At 42.4% G+C, this 18,937-nt stretch overlaps 1 long non-coding RNA gene across 1 annotated transcript in view; it reads left to right on the top strand.

Moving 5' to 3' along the window:
• Positions 1 to 17,761, top strand: part of LOC136863171 (uncharacterized) — a 52,925-nt gene extending 35,164 nt beyond the window's left edge. The window contains exons 2-4 of the long non-coding RNA XR_010859162.2: positions 10,917 to 10,981; positions 16,989 to 17,071; positions 17,142 to 17,761. This is a non-coding gene — a long non-coding RNA (uncharacterized lncRNA). The remainder of the gene's footprint in view (positions 1 to 10,916; positions 10,982 to 16,988; positions 17,072 to 17,141) is intronic.
• The last annotated feature ends 1,176 nt before the right edge of the window (positions 17,762 to 18,937 follow it).

Genomic DNA, 18,937 nt, shown 5'->3' with positions numbered 1-18,937 from the left:
GGGCGTGAGACTTTGGATCGGGGTAATACAACTGGGAAGGATGACCAGTACCTCGCCCATGCGGCCTCACCTGCTATGCTGAAGAAGGGCCTTGTGGGAGAGATGGGAAGATTGGAGGGATAGATATACAAGGAAGAGGGAAGGAAGCGGCCGTGGCCTAAAGTTAGGTACCATCCCGGCATTAGCCTGGAGAAGTGGAAAAGTGGGAAACCACGGGAAACCACTTCGAGCATGGTTGAGGAGGGAACGAATCCACCTCTACTCAGTTCACTTCACGAGGCTGAGTGGACCCCGTTCCAGCCCTCGTACCACTTTTCGAATTTCATGGCAGAGCCGGGAATCTAACCCGGGCCTCCGGTGGTTGCAGCCAGTCACCCTAACCACTACACTACAGAGGCGGACTACAATTCGTTCACGTACCCAAATGTACCTACTTTTATGTTTTTAAGATTTGCTTTACGTCGCACCGACACAGATAGATCTTATATCGACGATGGGATAAGAAAGGGCTATGAGTGAGAAGGAAGCGACCGTGACCTTAATTGAGGTACAGCCATTTACCTCGTGTGAAAATGGGAAACCATGGGAAACCCTTGTCAGGGCTGCCCACAGTGGGGCTCGAGCCCACTATCTCCCGAATGCAAGCTGATAGCTACGTGACCCAAACCGCACAGCTACTTGCTCAGTAAATGCACTTACGAATGAGAGGTACTAATGAGAAAAGTTTTTAAGTAGGCTACATTATTGTTAATTTCTACTTTTTGTGGACTGCAGTGGAACATAATAGTCCCTATGGGACTCAGGAAGGAAGTAGGAATGGCATACAAGTAAGGAAAAGGAGGTGGTATTGCTCATTTTATCCAACTGAAAAGAAGCTGCTCATGATTACCAATCGAAATGCATTGTTTTATTCCAGTATCTAAGATAATGTCCAGAGAATATGATATATTTTTGATAATCTAGCGACGGCATGCTGGTCAATAACGATTCTCCCTTCTTCCAATTAATTTACTTAGAAATAAAGGAAATATTTCAAAGGTTACTGATTAATTTGAAAGGGTCTTCCACTATTGTTGAGAAGGTTCTGAAACTAGCTATTATACGGCCCTTGGAAGTACTCCGCAACGTCGCGGTGGACACAGGTCTGTTGTTGTCGGTAAAACTTTGAATATTCAACTCTCAGATTGAGAGAGTATGGTAGGGATCAACAGGCATTGCCTGCGAGGCAATTTGCTATAGTGTGTTTAGCGAGTAATACAACTGCCTAAAGATTAAAGCAGTTTAGAGGGTGAAGGATAAATGACCTTCAAGACCTTTTTGCAGCTACAGGATGTATAACAAATTCTTGAATCACCCGCCTTAGGTCCGGAACTTTCCTAAACCCTTCTTACAAAGCTACACTGACCATAGCGGATATTTGTTTAGTTTGTTATTGCACGTGGAAGTATAAATTCTCTTAGCCTACTGTGCTTTAGTGGTGAGTGTTAGAACCGTCTAGGTGTCGTTCTCTCCGTTTTATTATGGTTGTGTGTTTGATAGGAGGCAAATCACTTGGATCGGACACTAAAGAAAATGTATGCCGTGTTCATGGCTACATTGGGTAGATTTACGAAAATGTGAACGCGGAAAGCTACTGATATCAGTCAAGTGCGGTAAAAAAAAACTCTTATTGCTACCAGTTTATCAAGTGCTATAGTTTGAATAATTCTAGAAGAAAAGCAAAATGCAGGGAAACTCATAAAATAAACGTTCCCTGAGAAAAAAATGTAGGCCTAGACAGTTTCAATTGCAACGCTGGTAGGAGTCTTTTGTGCCTGAGGGTTATATTCCAAGCCTTAACAATGTCTTGAAGTCCTGCAAGGAAAAGTTAGTTCGTGAGATGTGTCGATGGGTTCTGCGGAAGATACTGCGGAAAATAGTTTTCTTTTTGGAAGAAACTATTGGAAATCACAAATATTTAATGGAACGCTCAGAGATTAACGCGAGCTCTCATTGGCTAGTTTAGTTCTCTCACTTTGTGATAATCTGGTCGTTTGAGGTATCAACTTTTTTTTTTTTAGGATTTACTTTACGTCGCACCGACACAGATAGGTTTTATGGGGACGGAGGGTAGGAAAGGCCTAGGAGAGGGAAGGAGGCAGCCGTGGCCTTAATTAAGGTACAGCCCCAGCATTTGGCTGGTGTGAAAATGGGAAACCACGGGAAAACATATTCAGGGCTGTCGACCCACTTTCTCCCGGATGGAAGTAATAACCATCGGATCGGTTTGTGTTACGAGTGTCATGTAAACGCCTATTCATATTAAGCCGTTGCTCCACACCAGTAAGGACGTTGTCACGTTGCTTCTTTACGATACCCGTAAATTGTTTGTCCTTTGAAATATTTCCGTTCTTGGTACAGGTACAACGTTGTCTTCAAGAACATCATTCTGAACTTCCTCTGTAGCATTTTCCCAAGGCCTCCATACTTTTATTCACAAACACACACGTAAAACCCGCACAATTAAATGGCACAGCAGCGCATTTGATTGTAGGCAAGTGCAGAAGACGCGTGGCAGCGAAAGACATTACCTCTATTATGCATACAATAGACATCTGATGTGGGACACTGGTTTACGGACTCCCAAAGTCGTTCTTATCGCTAGAGCGGCGCTTACACCGGCTTGCCTTTCAGCTTAGAGATTAACGCTATAAACGAAGCGACTTTACCCGAGTTGTACATTTAGACCTAAAAGTTCTCGATCGTCGCGTTCATCATCATTACTTTCAAATCTGCAGTATGTACCTGAGAAATGCAACGTTACTGGATCATCATATTCTCCCTCATAGGGTTGGTTGATGCGTGCATTTCAGTGGGCTTGGCTGACGGAAATAGCAACTTCTGGCTCGGTGAGGTAAGCAACGGGAAACCACCTTACTCTTCATTTCCCTGGTATGCCTTTTCAGTGACGCCTAGGCCAGCTATGACAGCTGATGGTGGAACTGTTGAGGATATAATAATAATAATAATAATAATAATAATAATAATAATAATAATAATAATAATAATAATTGCTTTACGTCCCAGTAACTATATTTTCGGTTTTCGGAGACGCCGAGGTGCCGGAATTTAGTCTCGCAGGAGATCTTTTACGTTGCAGTAAATTTACCGACACGAGGCTGATATATTTGAGCACCTTCAAATAATAGCGGACTGAGTCAGGATCGAACCTGCGAAGTTGGGGTCAGAAGACCAGTGCCTCAACCGTCTGATCCACTCTGCCCGGCAAGGATATAACCAGCCTTCGGGATGAATACTCAACATACATATTCGTCATCATTTCTTTCAAATACATACGCAGCCTAGCAGCATTCCTGCCGTGTTAAGTTTCACCAAATTCTGGAACTACGGGTTTCAGTTCCCTTACGTCACCCGTCACGCCACAACCGTTTGAAAGGAAGAGCGGAAAGAGTCTCCCTTCTCGCCAAATACACCTCAATAACTTGTTAAATTTCTGACATTGGGAAATATTTCGAAAAATAGTTTGGATGGCGTACGTTGCTTTATGGACGTGTAGGCTGGACACTGAGGAAGTACGTGTTTCTTCTCGAAACAATGGATATGGGATTATCGAAGAATGGGAAAGAAAAACAGATTGCAACGAAATGGCCTTTAAATATATTTAGGGAGGTTAAAAATGGTAGAAGTTCGTAAAATACAACGAAGGAAAAATAGACTTCTTGGACATATCTTAAGATGCAAACCTTCTCAGATCGGGGAGGATAAGAAGAATCTGATCTAGTAAAATAAAATACTTCGAAGGCATCAAGCTGACAGTGAAATATGAAGGTTTCTCCAAGAGAAATAAATGCCATTGGTTTTATGTTTCACTAACTACTTTTATTATGCTTTTTGGAGACACCTTCTTGAAGAGGAAGAGCGGTAGAATTCACATAAGACCGGTCGCATAAGATAGCCGTTGCCTTTAGAACCAATGATAGATACACAATTTTGAGGTGGATTACGCATAGTTTGACATTCAAGTTACCTCTTATGGCTACTGACTGTTAGGAGATATCAGTGATATTCCCCAACATATTTGAGAGGAAAGTACTTAAAATAGTACGTTGCAATACATAATGGTTATTTGGACCGTTTCTTTCCTACCTGATGTGTTGTTCGTTGAATTGTTGTTCAGTTGTTTGTTTGTTTATTACCATGAGAAGGTCCGACTCGTTGGCTGAATGGTCAGCGTACTGGCCTTCAGTTCAGAGGGTCCCGGGTTCGATTCCCGGCCGGGTCGGAGATTTTAACCTTAATTGGTTAATTCCAATGGCCCGGGGGCTGGGTGTTTGTGCTGTCCCCAACATCCCTGCAACTCACACACCACACATAACACTATCCTCCACCACAACAACACGCAGTTATCTATACATGGCAGATGCCGCCCACCCTCATCGGAGGGTCTGCCTTACAAGGGCTGCACTCGGCTAGAAATAGCCACACGAAATTAAGAAATTACCATGAGAAGGAAAACCAGATCTATTTTAGTTTCCTCAGTCGACGGTCATTTTTGCGTATTTAATAATAAACATTTACTTGGAATGCATTTTGAAAATAATTAGAGACAAGTTAATGAAACATTCTTTCGAAATTAAGACTCCCTGTGTTATACCTCTCCCCTTTACCTCTTTGTACAGCATTTCACTAGTGATAACAATATGGCTTTAGCATAGGTGAAATAAACGAATGTTATTAAATTCTTGTGCAGTGTTGGTGATTGCTTACTCATGGCGTCATGTCGACTCTGTGAAGGTTTCTGAATATACCTACTACAATGTTTATAAAACACTTTCATCATCACTTATGATTCGAGTGTTTTTCACAACCATACACATCATGTGTTTACGATGTTGCCAAGCGTTGCTGCACACCTGTTGATATGCATTTTCGTTCCTTGCTTATTCGGTGGGAATGCAATTAGGATTGATGTCATCCCATTCAGTGAGAGTTAATTTGTTCGATCCTCTCCGATGAGACCCCATAGTGTCAAATGGAAGTTAGGCACCAACCGTCCATAGATTTAAACGTTTCCAAAACATTGTAACACTGTTATTTTTTTTTTCAAAATTTGCTTTATGTCGCACCGACACAGATAGGTATTTTGGCGACGATGCGACAGGAAAGGGTTAGGAGTGGAAAGGAAGCGGCCGTGGCCTTAATTAAGGTATAGCATCAGCATTTGCCCGCTGTGAAAATGGGAATCCACGGCAGTACTGCTTGTGAAAATCACGCTCATAAAATCTATGATATTATGAAATCACTTAATGATCTGATCTTAATCACCTAGTCTTTGTTTCCGAGATCTTTATGAGACGGAAGCACACACAAAGAGCTATAGGTAAAACCCCACTGTGCTACAGCCCTGACGGACCTCCAGATACCAAGCAACTTCTGGTCAGCGAAGACGTGCAGATTAGGAGTGACGTGTGGTCAGCGCGACGAATCCTCCCGCATCTTGCCTTTCTACACTGGGACCACTATCCCACCATCAGACAGCTCCTCAGTTGTTTTCACTTAGGTTGAGTGGATCTCGAACCATTCTTCAGATCCTGGTCAGAAACCCTGACCTGATCGAGAATCAAACCCGGAGCCTCTGGGTAAGAGGAAGGCTCGTTACCCGTAGAACGGAGGGCCGGCTTTTAATCACTTGTTTATATTTGTGTTTTGAGGATTCAAGTGTCGTATGCATTTCTGATGTGGAAAATAAGAAAAACTACACGGAACACATGTATCTTAAATAGAAGCTTTACTCTAAATGTTGAACATATCTACATGATAATTTATATGTATTCTATTCATGTTTGCTATTCATATGCATTCTGTTCAGTTTTCATGTTATTGGGTGATCCAGGTGTAGCTCGACCGCCATGGCGTATAGGTCTGCACACACCAACGCGGGATGCGGGAAGCCGGAGCGGGAGCGAAACCTACAATGCCGCGGTCGGTGCGAAATTCGTCTTTCCGCACACACCAACGCGGGACGCGGGAAGCGGGAGTGAAACATAGTCGCTGCGAAGTTCGTTCAATACATTACGTCCTTCATAGCTATCTGTTTGAGGAAGTTCGTGATGGTTTCCTCACGTTCTGTTGTTTCCAGGAGTGAATGTAGCAGGCGGTGCCGATACTTTCTTTTTAAACATTCTAAAACGGCCTGATCCATAGGTTGTATTATACTTGTTACGTTAGGGGTCAAAAATAAAGCACGAATTCCATCACATCACATACGAGTTCATGTTCATCTGGATGTGGACCCTGCTTTCTCCAGCAATAAAACTGCTTTAATAGGCAGACGTGGTCTCAGTAGAGGGGACCCACAGCACGATGACATGGTGAAAATACGCAGAGAATGAAATGCTGTAGAAAAATCACTTTAAATTTACGAAAATAAAAATGGTTTTCATATAGTGCTTTTTATACTTCTCCTTTCGTTATTATGAAATTCCTGGTTTTGTTATAATTTCTTCCAATGTCTTGCTTTTATATAATCGCTTGTCGTTAGGTAATTTTTGTTTTCATTTAACGTCGTTATCACAGTATTGTAAGAATATTCTGTATAGTCTATGCATCGGGATATCTCACAATTGAAATGTATTTGATGATAATAATAATAATAATAATAATAATAATAATAATAATAATAATAATAATAATAATAATAATAATAATGCATAACAACAGTGTAATAGATAGTTTTAGTATACATCATACATGTATCTGGAAGTTCACGAACGGAGAAATGTGTGAACATTTTTTTTGTGATAAAATTAAAGAATTGATACCAGGTATGCGCAGTTCTTTTGTTATTATTTTTCATCCCACAACATATTTTCTTCCGTACATTACTCATGTAAAGCGTTGGGTGTTTCTTAACGCACTCTATCAATAGTTCAGTCGCCACTGCTACTGTCAAAATTAATGCGGGACGCGGGAAAACGCTGCATGCTGCAAACTGAAAATGGTTCGCAGCAATCCCGCCGCAAAGGCGGGAGAGTGACGCACCAGTGTGAATGGATCCATATCCCGCTGTACTCATAATAGTTCGCGACGGGATTGTTCCCACTCCCGCTCCCGCTCCCGCATCTCGCGTTGGTGTGTGCAGACCTTATAGGCACTTTCACGGCGATCGAGCCCATAGATATGGGCAACAGAATCACACTTACAATTGAACACTTGTTCACTTCGACGAGTCCTCGCTCGCAGCAACAGTAGTGACGTGTGCAGTTGCCGTATGATGGTTGAATGAGAACTGAATAACCTAGCATTTTATTTGTTTAATGCAGCAACGGCAAGTGATTGCCTTCAAAGTTATATTTTGTTTCCTGAAATCTGATTGGAGAATTGGAAGGGGTATCTGATTCACTCACCATGTCGCGTTTCACTTAACTCACGGTTTGTAGCAATCGCCGAACCTCAGATGGTAGGATTAGCAGATTTGACCAACCTGAAAAGAAATATTCCGCGAAATATCCCAGTACTCACTCCTGGAAAAGCTAGGATTTACAGTTTGAAGTGATCGTTAAAATTCACTGCAAGTTCACAAGGATACATTTTAAATAATTGTTAACTTTATGTTACTGTTGTTCCTTTTGGAATTTTATTTAAAACGCTTGAATATGTAGGGTACCTCGTCAAAGTGTGTTGTTCTTGTTGGAAATACTTTTAGTCCTATGGAATCGGCGCCAGGTAGCGTATTGGCACTATTCTTTTAAAATCTTCTCATTATAGTGTCAGATGGTGGGGGAATGAGTTATTGCCACTAAACTACTTGATTTAGAAAGTTGAAAGAGATCGTTAGAAGTCATTTGCGAAGCAATGAATCGTCATAAATCTTCATTTGATCATTAAACTACTTTTGGAACTCGTAAACCGACAGGTAAGCCAAGGAATATATTATCGTTGTTCCATTTAGTGACTTGTGACATCCCAGTCATCGGCTCCATCTTGCGTGCACATGATTTGTCTGACATACTGTGTTTTTGCGTTTCTACTGCAGTGAGCATTATTCATTTATTAAGGCATTTTTTGGTGAAGAATTGGCAGTGACTCTTAAGTAAGGCTGCATCCCAGCATTTATCTGGATTTGAAATATGTTACTGCGGAAAGTTATTTCAAGAATGGCGGTGGTGGTTTTCGAATCCAGCAGTTCTGAGTGTATTTACTAGCCCATCCCAGAGAGTGTTTTATCGCTCTGAGCTTTTCCTGTTGCTTTTTTGTGTTGCCACACCGTTTTGATTCCAGGGTAGTGTACTGAATTGATACTGCATCGACCGAGTTAGCTGCGCGGTTCGGACCGCGTTCGGTAGATGGTGGGTTCGAACTCTATTATCGACAATCCTGATGATGGTTTCCATGGATTCCCATTTTCACACCTGGAAAATGAGGGGGCTGTACCTTAATTAAAGCCATGGTCGCTTCCTTCTCAGCTGTAATCCTTTCATACCCTATCGAAACCAAAAGAACCTGAGTTGGTGCAATGTGAAACTAACCCTACCGGGAGAGTTGGCCATGCGTTTAGGGGCGCGCAGCTGTGAGCTTGCATCTGGGAGATAGTGGGTTCGAACCCCATTTTCCCCATTTTCGCACCAGGCAAATACTGGGGCTGTACCTCAATAAAGTCTACAGCCGGCTCCTTCCCACTCGTAGGCCCTTCCCATCCCATCGTCGCCACAAGACCTATCTCAGTCGGTGCGACGTAAAGCAAATAGTTGAAAAAATGAAAAAGCTAACCCTAACCCCATGGTGCAACAGGCCCGAAGGGCCATGGTCTACCAACCAAGAGACCGCTGCTCAGCCCGAAGGCCTGCAGATTACGAGGTTTCGTATCTTCAGCGCAACGAATCCTCTCGGCCGTTATTCTTGGTTTTCTAGACCGGGGCCTCTATCTCACCGTCAGATAGCTCCTCAGTTGTAATCACGTAGGCTAACTGGACCGCGAACCAGACCTCAGATCCAGGTATAAATCCCTGACCGGGCCAGGAATCGAAGCCGGGGCATACGGGTAAAAGGCAGGCACGTTACCATTACACCGCGGGGCTGGCGACGTTAAACTACTAGCGATAAATGTAATAATACGTACCGCAATATTTATAGCTGTTATGGTCCCTAGTCATATGATCTTTATTTTATCTCTAAATATAAGATATACTTTTATGAAGAGAGAGAAAACTCCCTGCATAGGCTATATCGATCACACCATTTCTCTCATTATTAAAATAACACGTAAATGGCTATACCGTCGGTTAAGGAGTCAAAATATAGCATTATACTCATTCTTGCTATGAAGCTACCGGGCGAGTTGGCCATGCGGTTAGGGGCGCGCAGCTGTGAGCTTGCATGCGGGAGATAGTGAGTTCGAGCCTCACTGTCAGCAGCCCTGAAGATGGTTTTCCGTGTTTTCCCATTTTCACACCAGGCAAATGCTGAGCCTGTAGTTTAATTAAGGCCACGGTCGCATCCTTCCCACCCCTAGCCCTTTCCTATCCCATTGTCACCATAATACCTACTGTATCTGTGTCGGTGGGACGTAAAGCAACTTAAAAAAATAGAAAAACAGTTCTAGAATAGGGTGCACTAAGCCTCCACAACGTTCCAAACATAAAATACTGTAGGCCACGGCCGCTTTATCCATAATCCTAGCCCCAGTTAATTAAAAAATCACACATCAGTACAAACACCACAGCTACATGTTTAATAGGTAGACATCACCTGCACCAAGTTCATCATCAGGTTCTTTTGATACAGACTATAGCATTACGAGCCTTCGCCTCCCAAGAGTATTTCCCAGCCAGACTGTGTACAGATATTGGCTTGGGCTTGCAATTTGGACAGCTTAACGATATCTTTAGGCAATTTTTTTGGTTTTTATAGCTAGTTCCGCCGTGTCTCGCATCAGAGAACTCTTCCGTTGGTCTCGTATGGCGGAGTAAACCTCGTTCCAGCCCTCAGTCTACGATGAAAATCCGTGGACGAGCTGGGAATGGAATCCTGCGTCACCGGGTAAGAAGCAGGCACGCTATCCCTGCACCACTACCAACGCTGTGGTCAAAGGAGATATGAGATTCTTTCAACATCGCTTCCCTTTTAGAATATCTGTATTTTAATACGTCTAACTGCAGCTCTAGAAGAGTTTACAGTAGAGATGACCAAACCTTGACTCGTCGTTTCACTCGTACTGACCGACTTTGAAACATTCCCTCCCCTTTCTCCGGCATACTTGACAATGATGATGGAAATAAATATGTACGTATTCGACACTTACTAAAGTCTGTGTCAAAAGAGAAGCATTTTGACCTCGACAGGATGCTCATAACTGTCCAACCAAACCGCTGCTACGTTGTTGCGTTATCCCACCCTCTCAATGCGCTGCGCTACGCTGAAAATTTCACTGCGTTGAATATACCTTGTACCAGGCCGAAATAGTTCTATTTCATAGAAACGAGCGCAACGGAAACGGCTGCCGTTTTGATGCATTTTATAGCAATCTGTCTCGCGAGTAATGCCTGCTAAACCCTTTAGTACTCTACCACACTCTCGGTCTGATTTGCCTCGCAGGTTACGTACTAAAACTCTCCGCTGGCTTCAGTATCTAAAGGACTGTATTATAATGATATTTGCATGCAAAGTAGTTGACATTTCTGGAAGAGACTGTATGCGCGACCTGAGGTGAAGATAAATGCATCTATTTTAAATGTAATGCAAAAATAATTATGGTGGTAAATTTGTTGATTACACACTTGTTTATTGCACCTTAAGGTTGATTTAAGACTTCGTTACTGTAATTTGTTAGTTGGCTTAGCATTTATATCTCCTAAAGAAATATCCCTTCCTTTTCATATTGGTTACAAGAAATAACGAGATTTTCTCGCTCTTTTCAGACTGTCAGACAATATTTCAACGACAGTATCCATACTTATGACTTCGAAGATTATACTTCAAACTGGTAAGTGGATGAAGCATACCTTTTCATATTTTACAGAGCTACCTTCAGATTTTTCGTTCCAAGAGCTAACTCTCGCTGGGAAAATTATCTGTGGGTATCTTCATTTGGTATATCCTTATGAACACATAGATAACGTACAGGTATCACCGATTTCCATTGCACTCTTTTACATAAAAGGAAAATGTCGACTTCTTCTTCTTCTTCTACCTTTTCTTCCTGGCAGTATTCCATTTACCTTTATATGGATTTAGTCCATCTTTGCCGGATATTTTTCCTGACACCAACCCTGTGTAGGGATGTATTCACTATTGCGTGTTTCTGTAGTTTGTGTGTGTGTGTGTGTGTGTGTGTGTGTGTGTGTGTGTGTGTGTTTGTGTGTGTGTGTGTGTGTGACATGTTGTGTAAATGAAGACTTGCATCAAGACGAACACAAACACCCATCCCCGAATTAGAGGAATTAACCAGACAAAGTTAAAATCCCCAACCCTAGCCGGGAACCGAAGACCACTACGCAGACCATTCAATCAAGGAGCCAACCAGAAAAATCCCGTCTCTTTTCTTCGAAATGGCAATATGTATCCAGTAATTTAGAACTTGGCACTTCACTTACGTCTTCTTATGTACATGTAACTATTTCGCTCGGATATTCTTGTTTGGATACTTGGAGGAATTCTACAGTATAGCCTACATGAGTTGTGTAATACTGTCGTCGTTAACATGATAGTGGTGATGATAAAAATTAATAAATCATGCAGGCTGTGTAGAATTTCTTCAGAATGTTGTTGTTAGACTACTGTTCATATCGTTAGCTGTTGGCCAAGGACAAATTTCCCCATTTCAGCTTCTACCTTTCTGGCAGGTATATACCTGCTTTATTCTTACTAGTAAAGCAAGTTCTGTGGTCAGAACGTACCTTTATTTTATCGTACCGTATTTGTCAGTGTTACCTGTAAAATCAATTCACGAAAGAGTTTCACTGTGGAGTTTGAGCTAGACGTCTTGGAATTCGCCGACCGGGCGAGTTGGCTGTGCGGTTACGGGCGCGCGACTGTGAACTAGGAGTGAAAAGGAAGCGGCCGTGGCCTTAATTAAGATACAGCCCCTGTTGTGAAAATGGGAACCACAGAAAACCATCTTCAGGGTTTCCGACATTGGGGTTCGAAACCACTGTCTCCCGAATACTGGATACTGGTCGCACTTAAGCGACTGCAGCTATCGAGTTCGGTAAATATTTGAACGAAGCAGAAATAGAACCGCCGCTGGCACATTCCGTCGATTGTTAAGCGAACGCCTAACCACATCCTCTACGCTACACTTCATTTATTTCACGCAGTTGTCTCCACATGTCTACTACTACTACTACTACTACTACTTCTTTATTCCATTAGGTCTGCACACCAGGTTGTAACTTTAAGCACCATTCTACATCCTCCCGCTTCCTCCTGAAAAGATCTAGTTCGCATCTTATGAGAATAGTTGTAGAACTAATTTTAAAATAGCAACTTTGTATGTCGACATTAGTTGTGGTTACGGTAAAACATAGTGTAAGAAACATCTGTTAGCTCTGCTGTATATTGTCTTTGCTCTTCTAATTCATGGTGTGTTCTCAGCTACTCATGAGGATAGATTTTGAACATAAATTACATCATGGCCCAGTCTGAGAACTTCAAAGGTGATAGATAATTTTATGGTCTATGAACCTACATATTTCTCAGATCTGTGATATTTAAGGGTAGTTGAAATTCAACTTCAAATTGCATATAACTTAAGTAAATAACGTTACAGTGTTAAGTGAATTCAAGGATATTCCATGAGCTCTACTGACATACCAGATTATAAAATCGTTCCAAGTGAATGTTTACACATATTTTAAATTTTAATTTTAATTCTCAATAACTTTATTATGTAAAAAATACTTAACTGCCCGAATTAGTGGAATATTGATTAAGAAATTCAGACAATTCTGCCACGGTTTTAACAGTGATGATTTGTGATTATAGTTTAAGGGACCTAACTTCAGCCGCTTGAGTTTTATCGGTCCTCATATAGACTGAGAAATATTAACGGACGGATAAAAGTCACTCTCATTATTTAACACAACAGATACCCAAATTCAGCGCCTTTTATTTTATTAGTTCTATCCGCCGTAATTTCCAGGTATATCCAGGGTCTTTGGTTAAGACAGAGTATACGAGTATAATAATCAGTTCATGCCATGATTACGTTGCCGTGCTGTAGGGATTAGCTATAGTTCAATTGTTGGCTTCGCCTTGAATTTAAGTCTGCTGTGAGGGTCTGTAAAATACCCCATGCAAACTCAGCAACACGACTGATTGGGATAAATTCCATTCGCGACCATTCTATGAGTAGTTTTTCAGTTTCTCACTTAACTGCGGGATAGTTCCCAACATATAGGCTACGGTCGCTTCCATCCCAATCCTGTCCGGCTCCATGGCTAAATGGTTAGTGTGCTGGCCTTTGGTCACAGGGATCCCGGGTTCGATTCCCGGCAGAGTCGGGATTTTTAACCATAATTGGTTAATTTCGCTGGCACAGGGGCTGGATGTACTGTATGTGTCGTCTTCAACTTCATTTCCTCCTCATTACGACGCGCAGGTCGCCTACGGGTGTCAAGTCAAAAGACCTGCATCTGGCGAGCCGAACTTGTCCTCGGATACTCCCGGCACTAAAAGTCATACGCCATTTCATTTCATCCCAATCCTAACCCCAATGAATTACAAATGCACACAAAAGTGCAGACAGCACTGACATACAGGTTATTTGACAGATTTTGCCCGCACTAAGTACACGGGTCTATTGACCACGATTTAGGCCTACTAGGCTTCTAAATCAGAGGCGACCAGGTTGAATTCACGACCTTAAAACTATGAGGTAAAACGGCCGTCGCGTTCTTGTATTTCATTGTGTCCGAATGTCAACAGTATATACACTTCGTTAAATATCACACGGATCCTTTTCACGTCTTATTACGAAATGGTCCGCCTCTGTGGTGTAGTGGTTAGTATGATTAGCTAACACCCCTGGAGGCATCCGGGTTCGATTCCCGGCTCTGCCACGAAATTTGAGAAGTGGTACGGGGACTGGATCGCGGTCCACTCAGTAAGAAGTGGTTTTCCGTGGTTTCCCACATCTTCTGCAGGCAAATGCTGGGCCTGTACGTAACTTAAGGCCACGGCCGTTTCATTCCGTCTTCCTTACCGTTTCCTTCCAATCTTCCCATCCCCCATATGGCCCTTGTTCAGCATAGTAGGTGAGGCCGCCTTTGAGAGGCACTGGTCCTCCTTCCCAGTTGTCTCATGTCTCATGCTCCAGGACACTGCACTTGAGTACGGGTAAACGGATTAAATAAATAAATAAATAAATAATAATGACCACCTCCGTCGTTGAAGCAAATCTGAGCATGGTGGAGAAGTGACATTATTGCACGCTGTAGCATATGTGCAGGCTTCAGTCTCAAGTCCGGACAGCTGTCAGACGTTCTTGGAGTCGAACGTGCTCTGTTACTTGAGTGAATTGTTGTCAAAACGTCGACAATAAGTGCAGTGCGCTTCGTTCGTTATAGCCGTTTACCGCCTGAAAGTCGTAAGTTATTCTTCCTTTGTTTTGTATTCTTTATTTGTAAAGGTGAAAAGTGACATCTGAGACTTAACGAAGTTAAACCTTAATTGCGGATGTCTTTACGAGCATAAGGTAAGAGTAAAATTGAAAAGCTTCACACTAGATTCGAACTCTGAATTCCTAGAAAAATATCACTTGTTTGCTGTGATTAGTAGGCTACCATGCAGCCACTCGAGGTGACGGAAATAACTTTTGGTAATTCTGTAGTTATGGAATGATCTCGGCTATGTTTTTTTTTTTGCTAGGGGCTTTACGTCGCACCGACACAGATAGGTCTTATGGCGACGATGGGATAGGATAGGCCTAGGAGTTGGAAGGAAGCGGCCGTGGCCTTAATTAAGGTACAGCCCCAGCATTTGCCTGGTGTGAAAATGGGAAACCACGGAAAACCATCTTCAGGCCTGCCGACAGTGGGATTCGAACCCCCTATCTCCCGGATGCAAGCTCACAGCCGCGCGCCTCTACGCGCACGGCCAACTCGCCCGGTGGCTATCGCTTCGAAACTGATCTTGTACGTTAAAAGTTCTTAACTCGAATGTGAAGACAGGATTACCTTGCTGCAAACACCACAGTGTAGTGAAGAATCATATCTCTCTCAAGCTTAGATAGTTGCAACCATTCCCTACGCGTGGAGTATGTTCCAATTAATTGGTCGAATTAGTCCTGCATTATGTTGCGTTTGTTCGTAGTCGGTGCTTACGTGGCGATATTAATTATGTCTATTTATTATTACTTTCTTATACTCGGACGGATCTATGTTTGCACAGGTCTGTTTTCAAACCGACTAGAAGTAACAGATATGAATGTAGCGAGAATGATCGCTGGTACAAACAGATAGGAACAATGGCTGAATGGTAATGATGAGATAAAGCCTAAGTTAGGAATGAACTCATTTGATGAAGCTGTACGCATAAACGGGCTTCGGTGGTGGGTTCAGGTGAGGCGAATGAAGTGGGATAGGTTACCTAGGAGAATAGTGGACTCACTCATAAAGCGTAGGAGAAGTAGAGGGAGACGAAGACGACGATGGTTTGACTCAGTTTCTAATGATTTTAAGATAATAGGTATGGAACTGAATGAGGCCACAGAGCGAGTTAAAATATAGGATTGTGGAGGCGTTTAGTAAATTCCGTTTATGCGTACAGCTTCATCAAATGAGTTCATTCCTAACTTAGGCTTTACCTCATCCTTACCATTCAGCCAAAATGAACGCTGAAAGGCCTAACGGACTATAATGGTGATGATGATGATGATGAAGAAGAAGAAGAAGCAAAGTGAAGTCTTCGTAAGGGATGCATACCGAAGTACGAAATGAAAATTAAAATGGCTTGAGTGAAGGAGGATTTGAACCCTCACTGCTCGTTTTAACCAGGTACGTTTAAGGTGCATAATTCCACTCAGCTACTTCATGATGGCACGTTCAGCCATTACAAGCCTGTGTTCACGAGGAGAGTGAAAGTTGTCGCTTCGAAAAATTACTGATGTGATACAGCTTTATGCCCCGGTTTTAAGCCTGGAGTGAACGCTCTAACGAGAGTAATTGCATGACGTAATATACCGCTATTACATCTGCTGTACAGCATTTACATGCCATAGATTGTACAATACTGTGAAAGACACGTTTCTCTCTATTCGTGCGTGATGAGACTGTACAAAATGGCGGTGAATTGACATTTCTGTAATAGCTCCTAACCTATCATTTTTCTATGATACCGCGACGGCCCTTTTTCTAACAAAAGAAAATGGCCTCTTGAAGCAATCAGTTACGCAGTTAGGCTGTTTACAACTCTCTAGTGTTCACGCAGCTGGCAGTCCGGTTCACTAGTATTACCTGAGACGGACCGTAATTCTGATTGACACTTCCCTTCTTCTCTTAAGTCCATTCACACCGCGCAGCAGCTACAAGGGAACAGGTACGAACACAGAGCCACTGGCGACCACAACGCACGACTGTTCCTTGGCTCGACTCCATAAAAGTCCACCACTCTCACGTTCAACACAGTGAACTACTTCACACTGATAACTAAACAGCGGTCGCACAACCATTAGCGGCGATTGGGGGGGGGGGGCAGTTGCCCACCCCCACTTTGTGGAGAAAAAAGTACACTTTATTCCATTTTAACCGGCTGAAACTAGGAATTGTATGAGTTACTATAACAAGCTATTTGTACAAGCCTCGTCTTATTAACTAATTATTTCCTTTATTATTTAAAATGATTAACAATGTTCTTTCTTCTTTCTTTCTTAATCCTTTTATCCTCCACGGTTGGTTTTTCCCTCGATGTGATAGTGAACAAATGAACTCAAAGCGCTCTTGAAAATACTCGTAGTTAGGTACTCGTATCTGATGTGTTCTTTCTTTTTTCAGGAGCAGGAATTAACAGAACAGCATGGTGGGATCTATATTGCATGGCATTGGTTACTTCTTTTGGATATTTGGTTTAGAACAAGGTAATTATTTCACTGGATTTAAGCGGTAAAATGAAGATTTCTTTGCATTTATATATGGTTTTCTTTTCAGACCTTGACATGTGGCTGGGGATGGAGAGTAATACCTCCTGGCTTCCTACATCATCAAATAAGATTACATCAGCGTGCCAGTCACTGATGATTGGTCACGAACCCTGTACGTGTTAAATGCCAATCCACATCGTGTATGTAGGTTGTCAGTACTTCACAGTGATGTAGGTCGGGGTGGTAAAAATGGGTTGACATTTGGAATTGTGCTGTAAGCAGGAACTAAAATGAGAATTTGTGAACCTGAAGAAAGGTTGTTTCACAACTGAATACCCACCAATGATACTGGAATACTTTAAGGCACAGCTCTAGGTTTACACGACCCAAAATATGTTGGAGGTACAATTCATAATATCCATGCCTATATTTTAACTTCTGTACTAGTTCCAATCTGCAGCAGATGTTACAATACGATGATTCATATTGAAAGATATTATGTTAAAAAGTTGTTGTTAAAGGAACAATGACCCCATACATCACAGGTTTTCAACCGGTGCGCCGTGGCGCCGTGCGGTGACTTGAGTGACATCTAGGGGCGCCGTGGAGTTTTCCGTATTAGCGACGAAGAAAAGAGCTGTGTCACCTTACAAAAAATGAAAGGAGAAAAGATTGTTCGTCTTTGTTTAATAGACACATAACTGTATTTTGTGTTTTCTTCCTTCAAATTTGTTTCCTTTCGTTGCATGCTCTCAAGGAATTGCGTGTTTGTGTGAATTGGATCACGCAGTTGTAATCGAGCTAGCGGAGGGAGAGGTAGTATAGTATTATGAGTGCTGGGTGGGAAGAATGGATGTTGCTGTGCAACAGTATCACGCGGCTGTAGGTCGACGGCACGGGCGAGTGAAGTGTGTGCGTACGGATAGGGGCAACATTGATGGTAGTAGCAGTAGTGGAAATCCTTCTTGTAATAGGTTTAGAAGTGAATCCTAGACATGGAAAAGTTTAGGGAAATACTCAGAGAGGCCTGTCAAGCCGATCAAATAAGGGAGCTAATTCGTGAACAGAATAATGAAATGAGAGAAATAAAAGACTCTGTGAAAGAAGAACTAAAAATTATAACAGCAAAGTAGTGAAGGATTCTGGTGAATACAATTACTGAAGGCTAAAAGGAAGGAGCTGGAAGAAGAGTTGGGACAAGTCAAGTGGCAACAGAAAATGATCATCCAGGAAGCTAAGAGAAAATATATTTTCATCAACGGTACAGCGAAGAATGAAAAGGAAGATTCAAGTGACTTGATGAGTAAAGTGTTGGACATTACAATTAACCATATAAAGATAAACTGTAGTAAAGAGGACATTGATGGCGTACACAGGCTGTGAGAGTTAAAGGGAAAAGACGGATTAAAGTTAAGTTGGTCTATGCTTTGAAGGCAAACAAAGGATTTGGGTGAGAAGAGATATGGATAAAGAGACCATCACGGAACAGGTTCCATTCAGGGATAGCTAAGAATTCCAGACTAAAGGCATACATAAGAGGCAAACGCTTTATAGTTGGTGACGGAAAGTGGTCGGGAACCTGAACTATTACACAGCTAAAAGAAATGGATAAACAATTGAGTTCATCGACTAAGGAAGTACGTCCGCAACCAACAGAACAAGGAATCTGCAAGCGAGCTGCCAGCGTGCATGCTGATAACATAGAATCAGTGACAACGGTGATCTTCGTACTACACTCCAAGAGGGCAGACTGATGAACTGGCAGTGGAGGGGATCGGACGACCAGCTGACCGTCGAGCAGACCCGACGTCAGGGTCTAGTTGATCATCAGAGCACAGAAGTAAGACACTGATGGCTAGAGGT

This window comes from Anabrus simplex, chromosome 2, assembly GCF_040414725.1.
Source record: "Anabrus simplex isolate iqAnaSimp1 chromosome 2, ASM4041472v1, whole genome shotgun sequence".
NCBI classification, from domain to species: Eukaryota; Metazoa; Arthropoda; class Insecta; order Orthoptera; family Tettigoniidae; genus Anabrus; species Anabrus simplex.
Note: the sequence above shows the minus strand (reverse complement) of the source record. Positions and strands in the feature narration are given on the sequence as shown.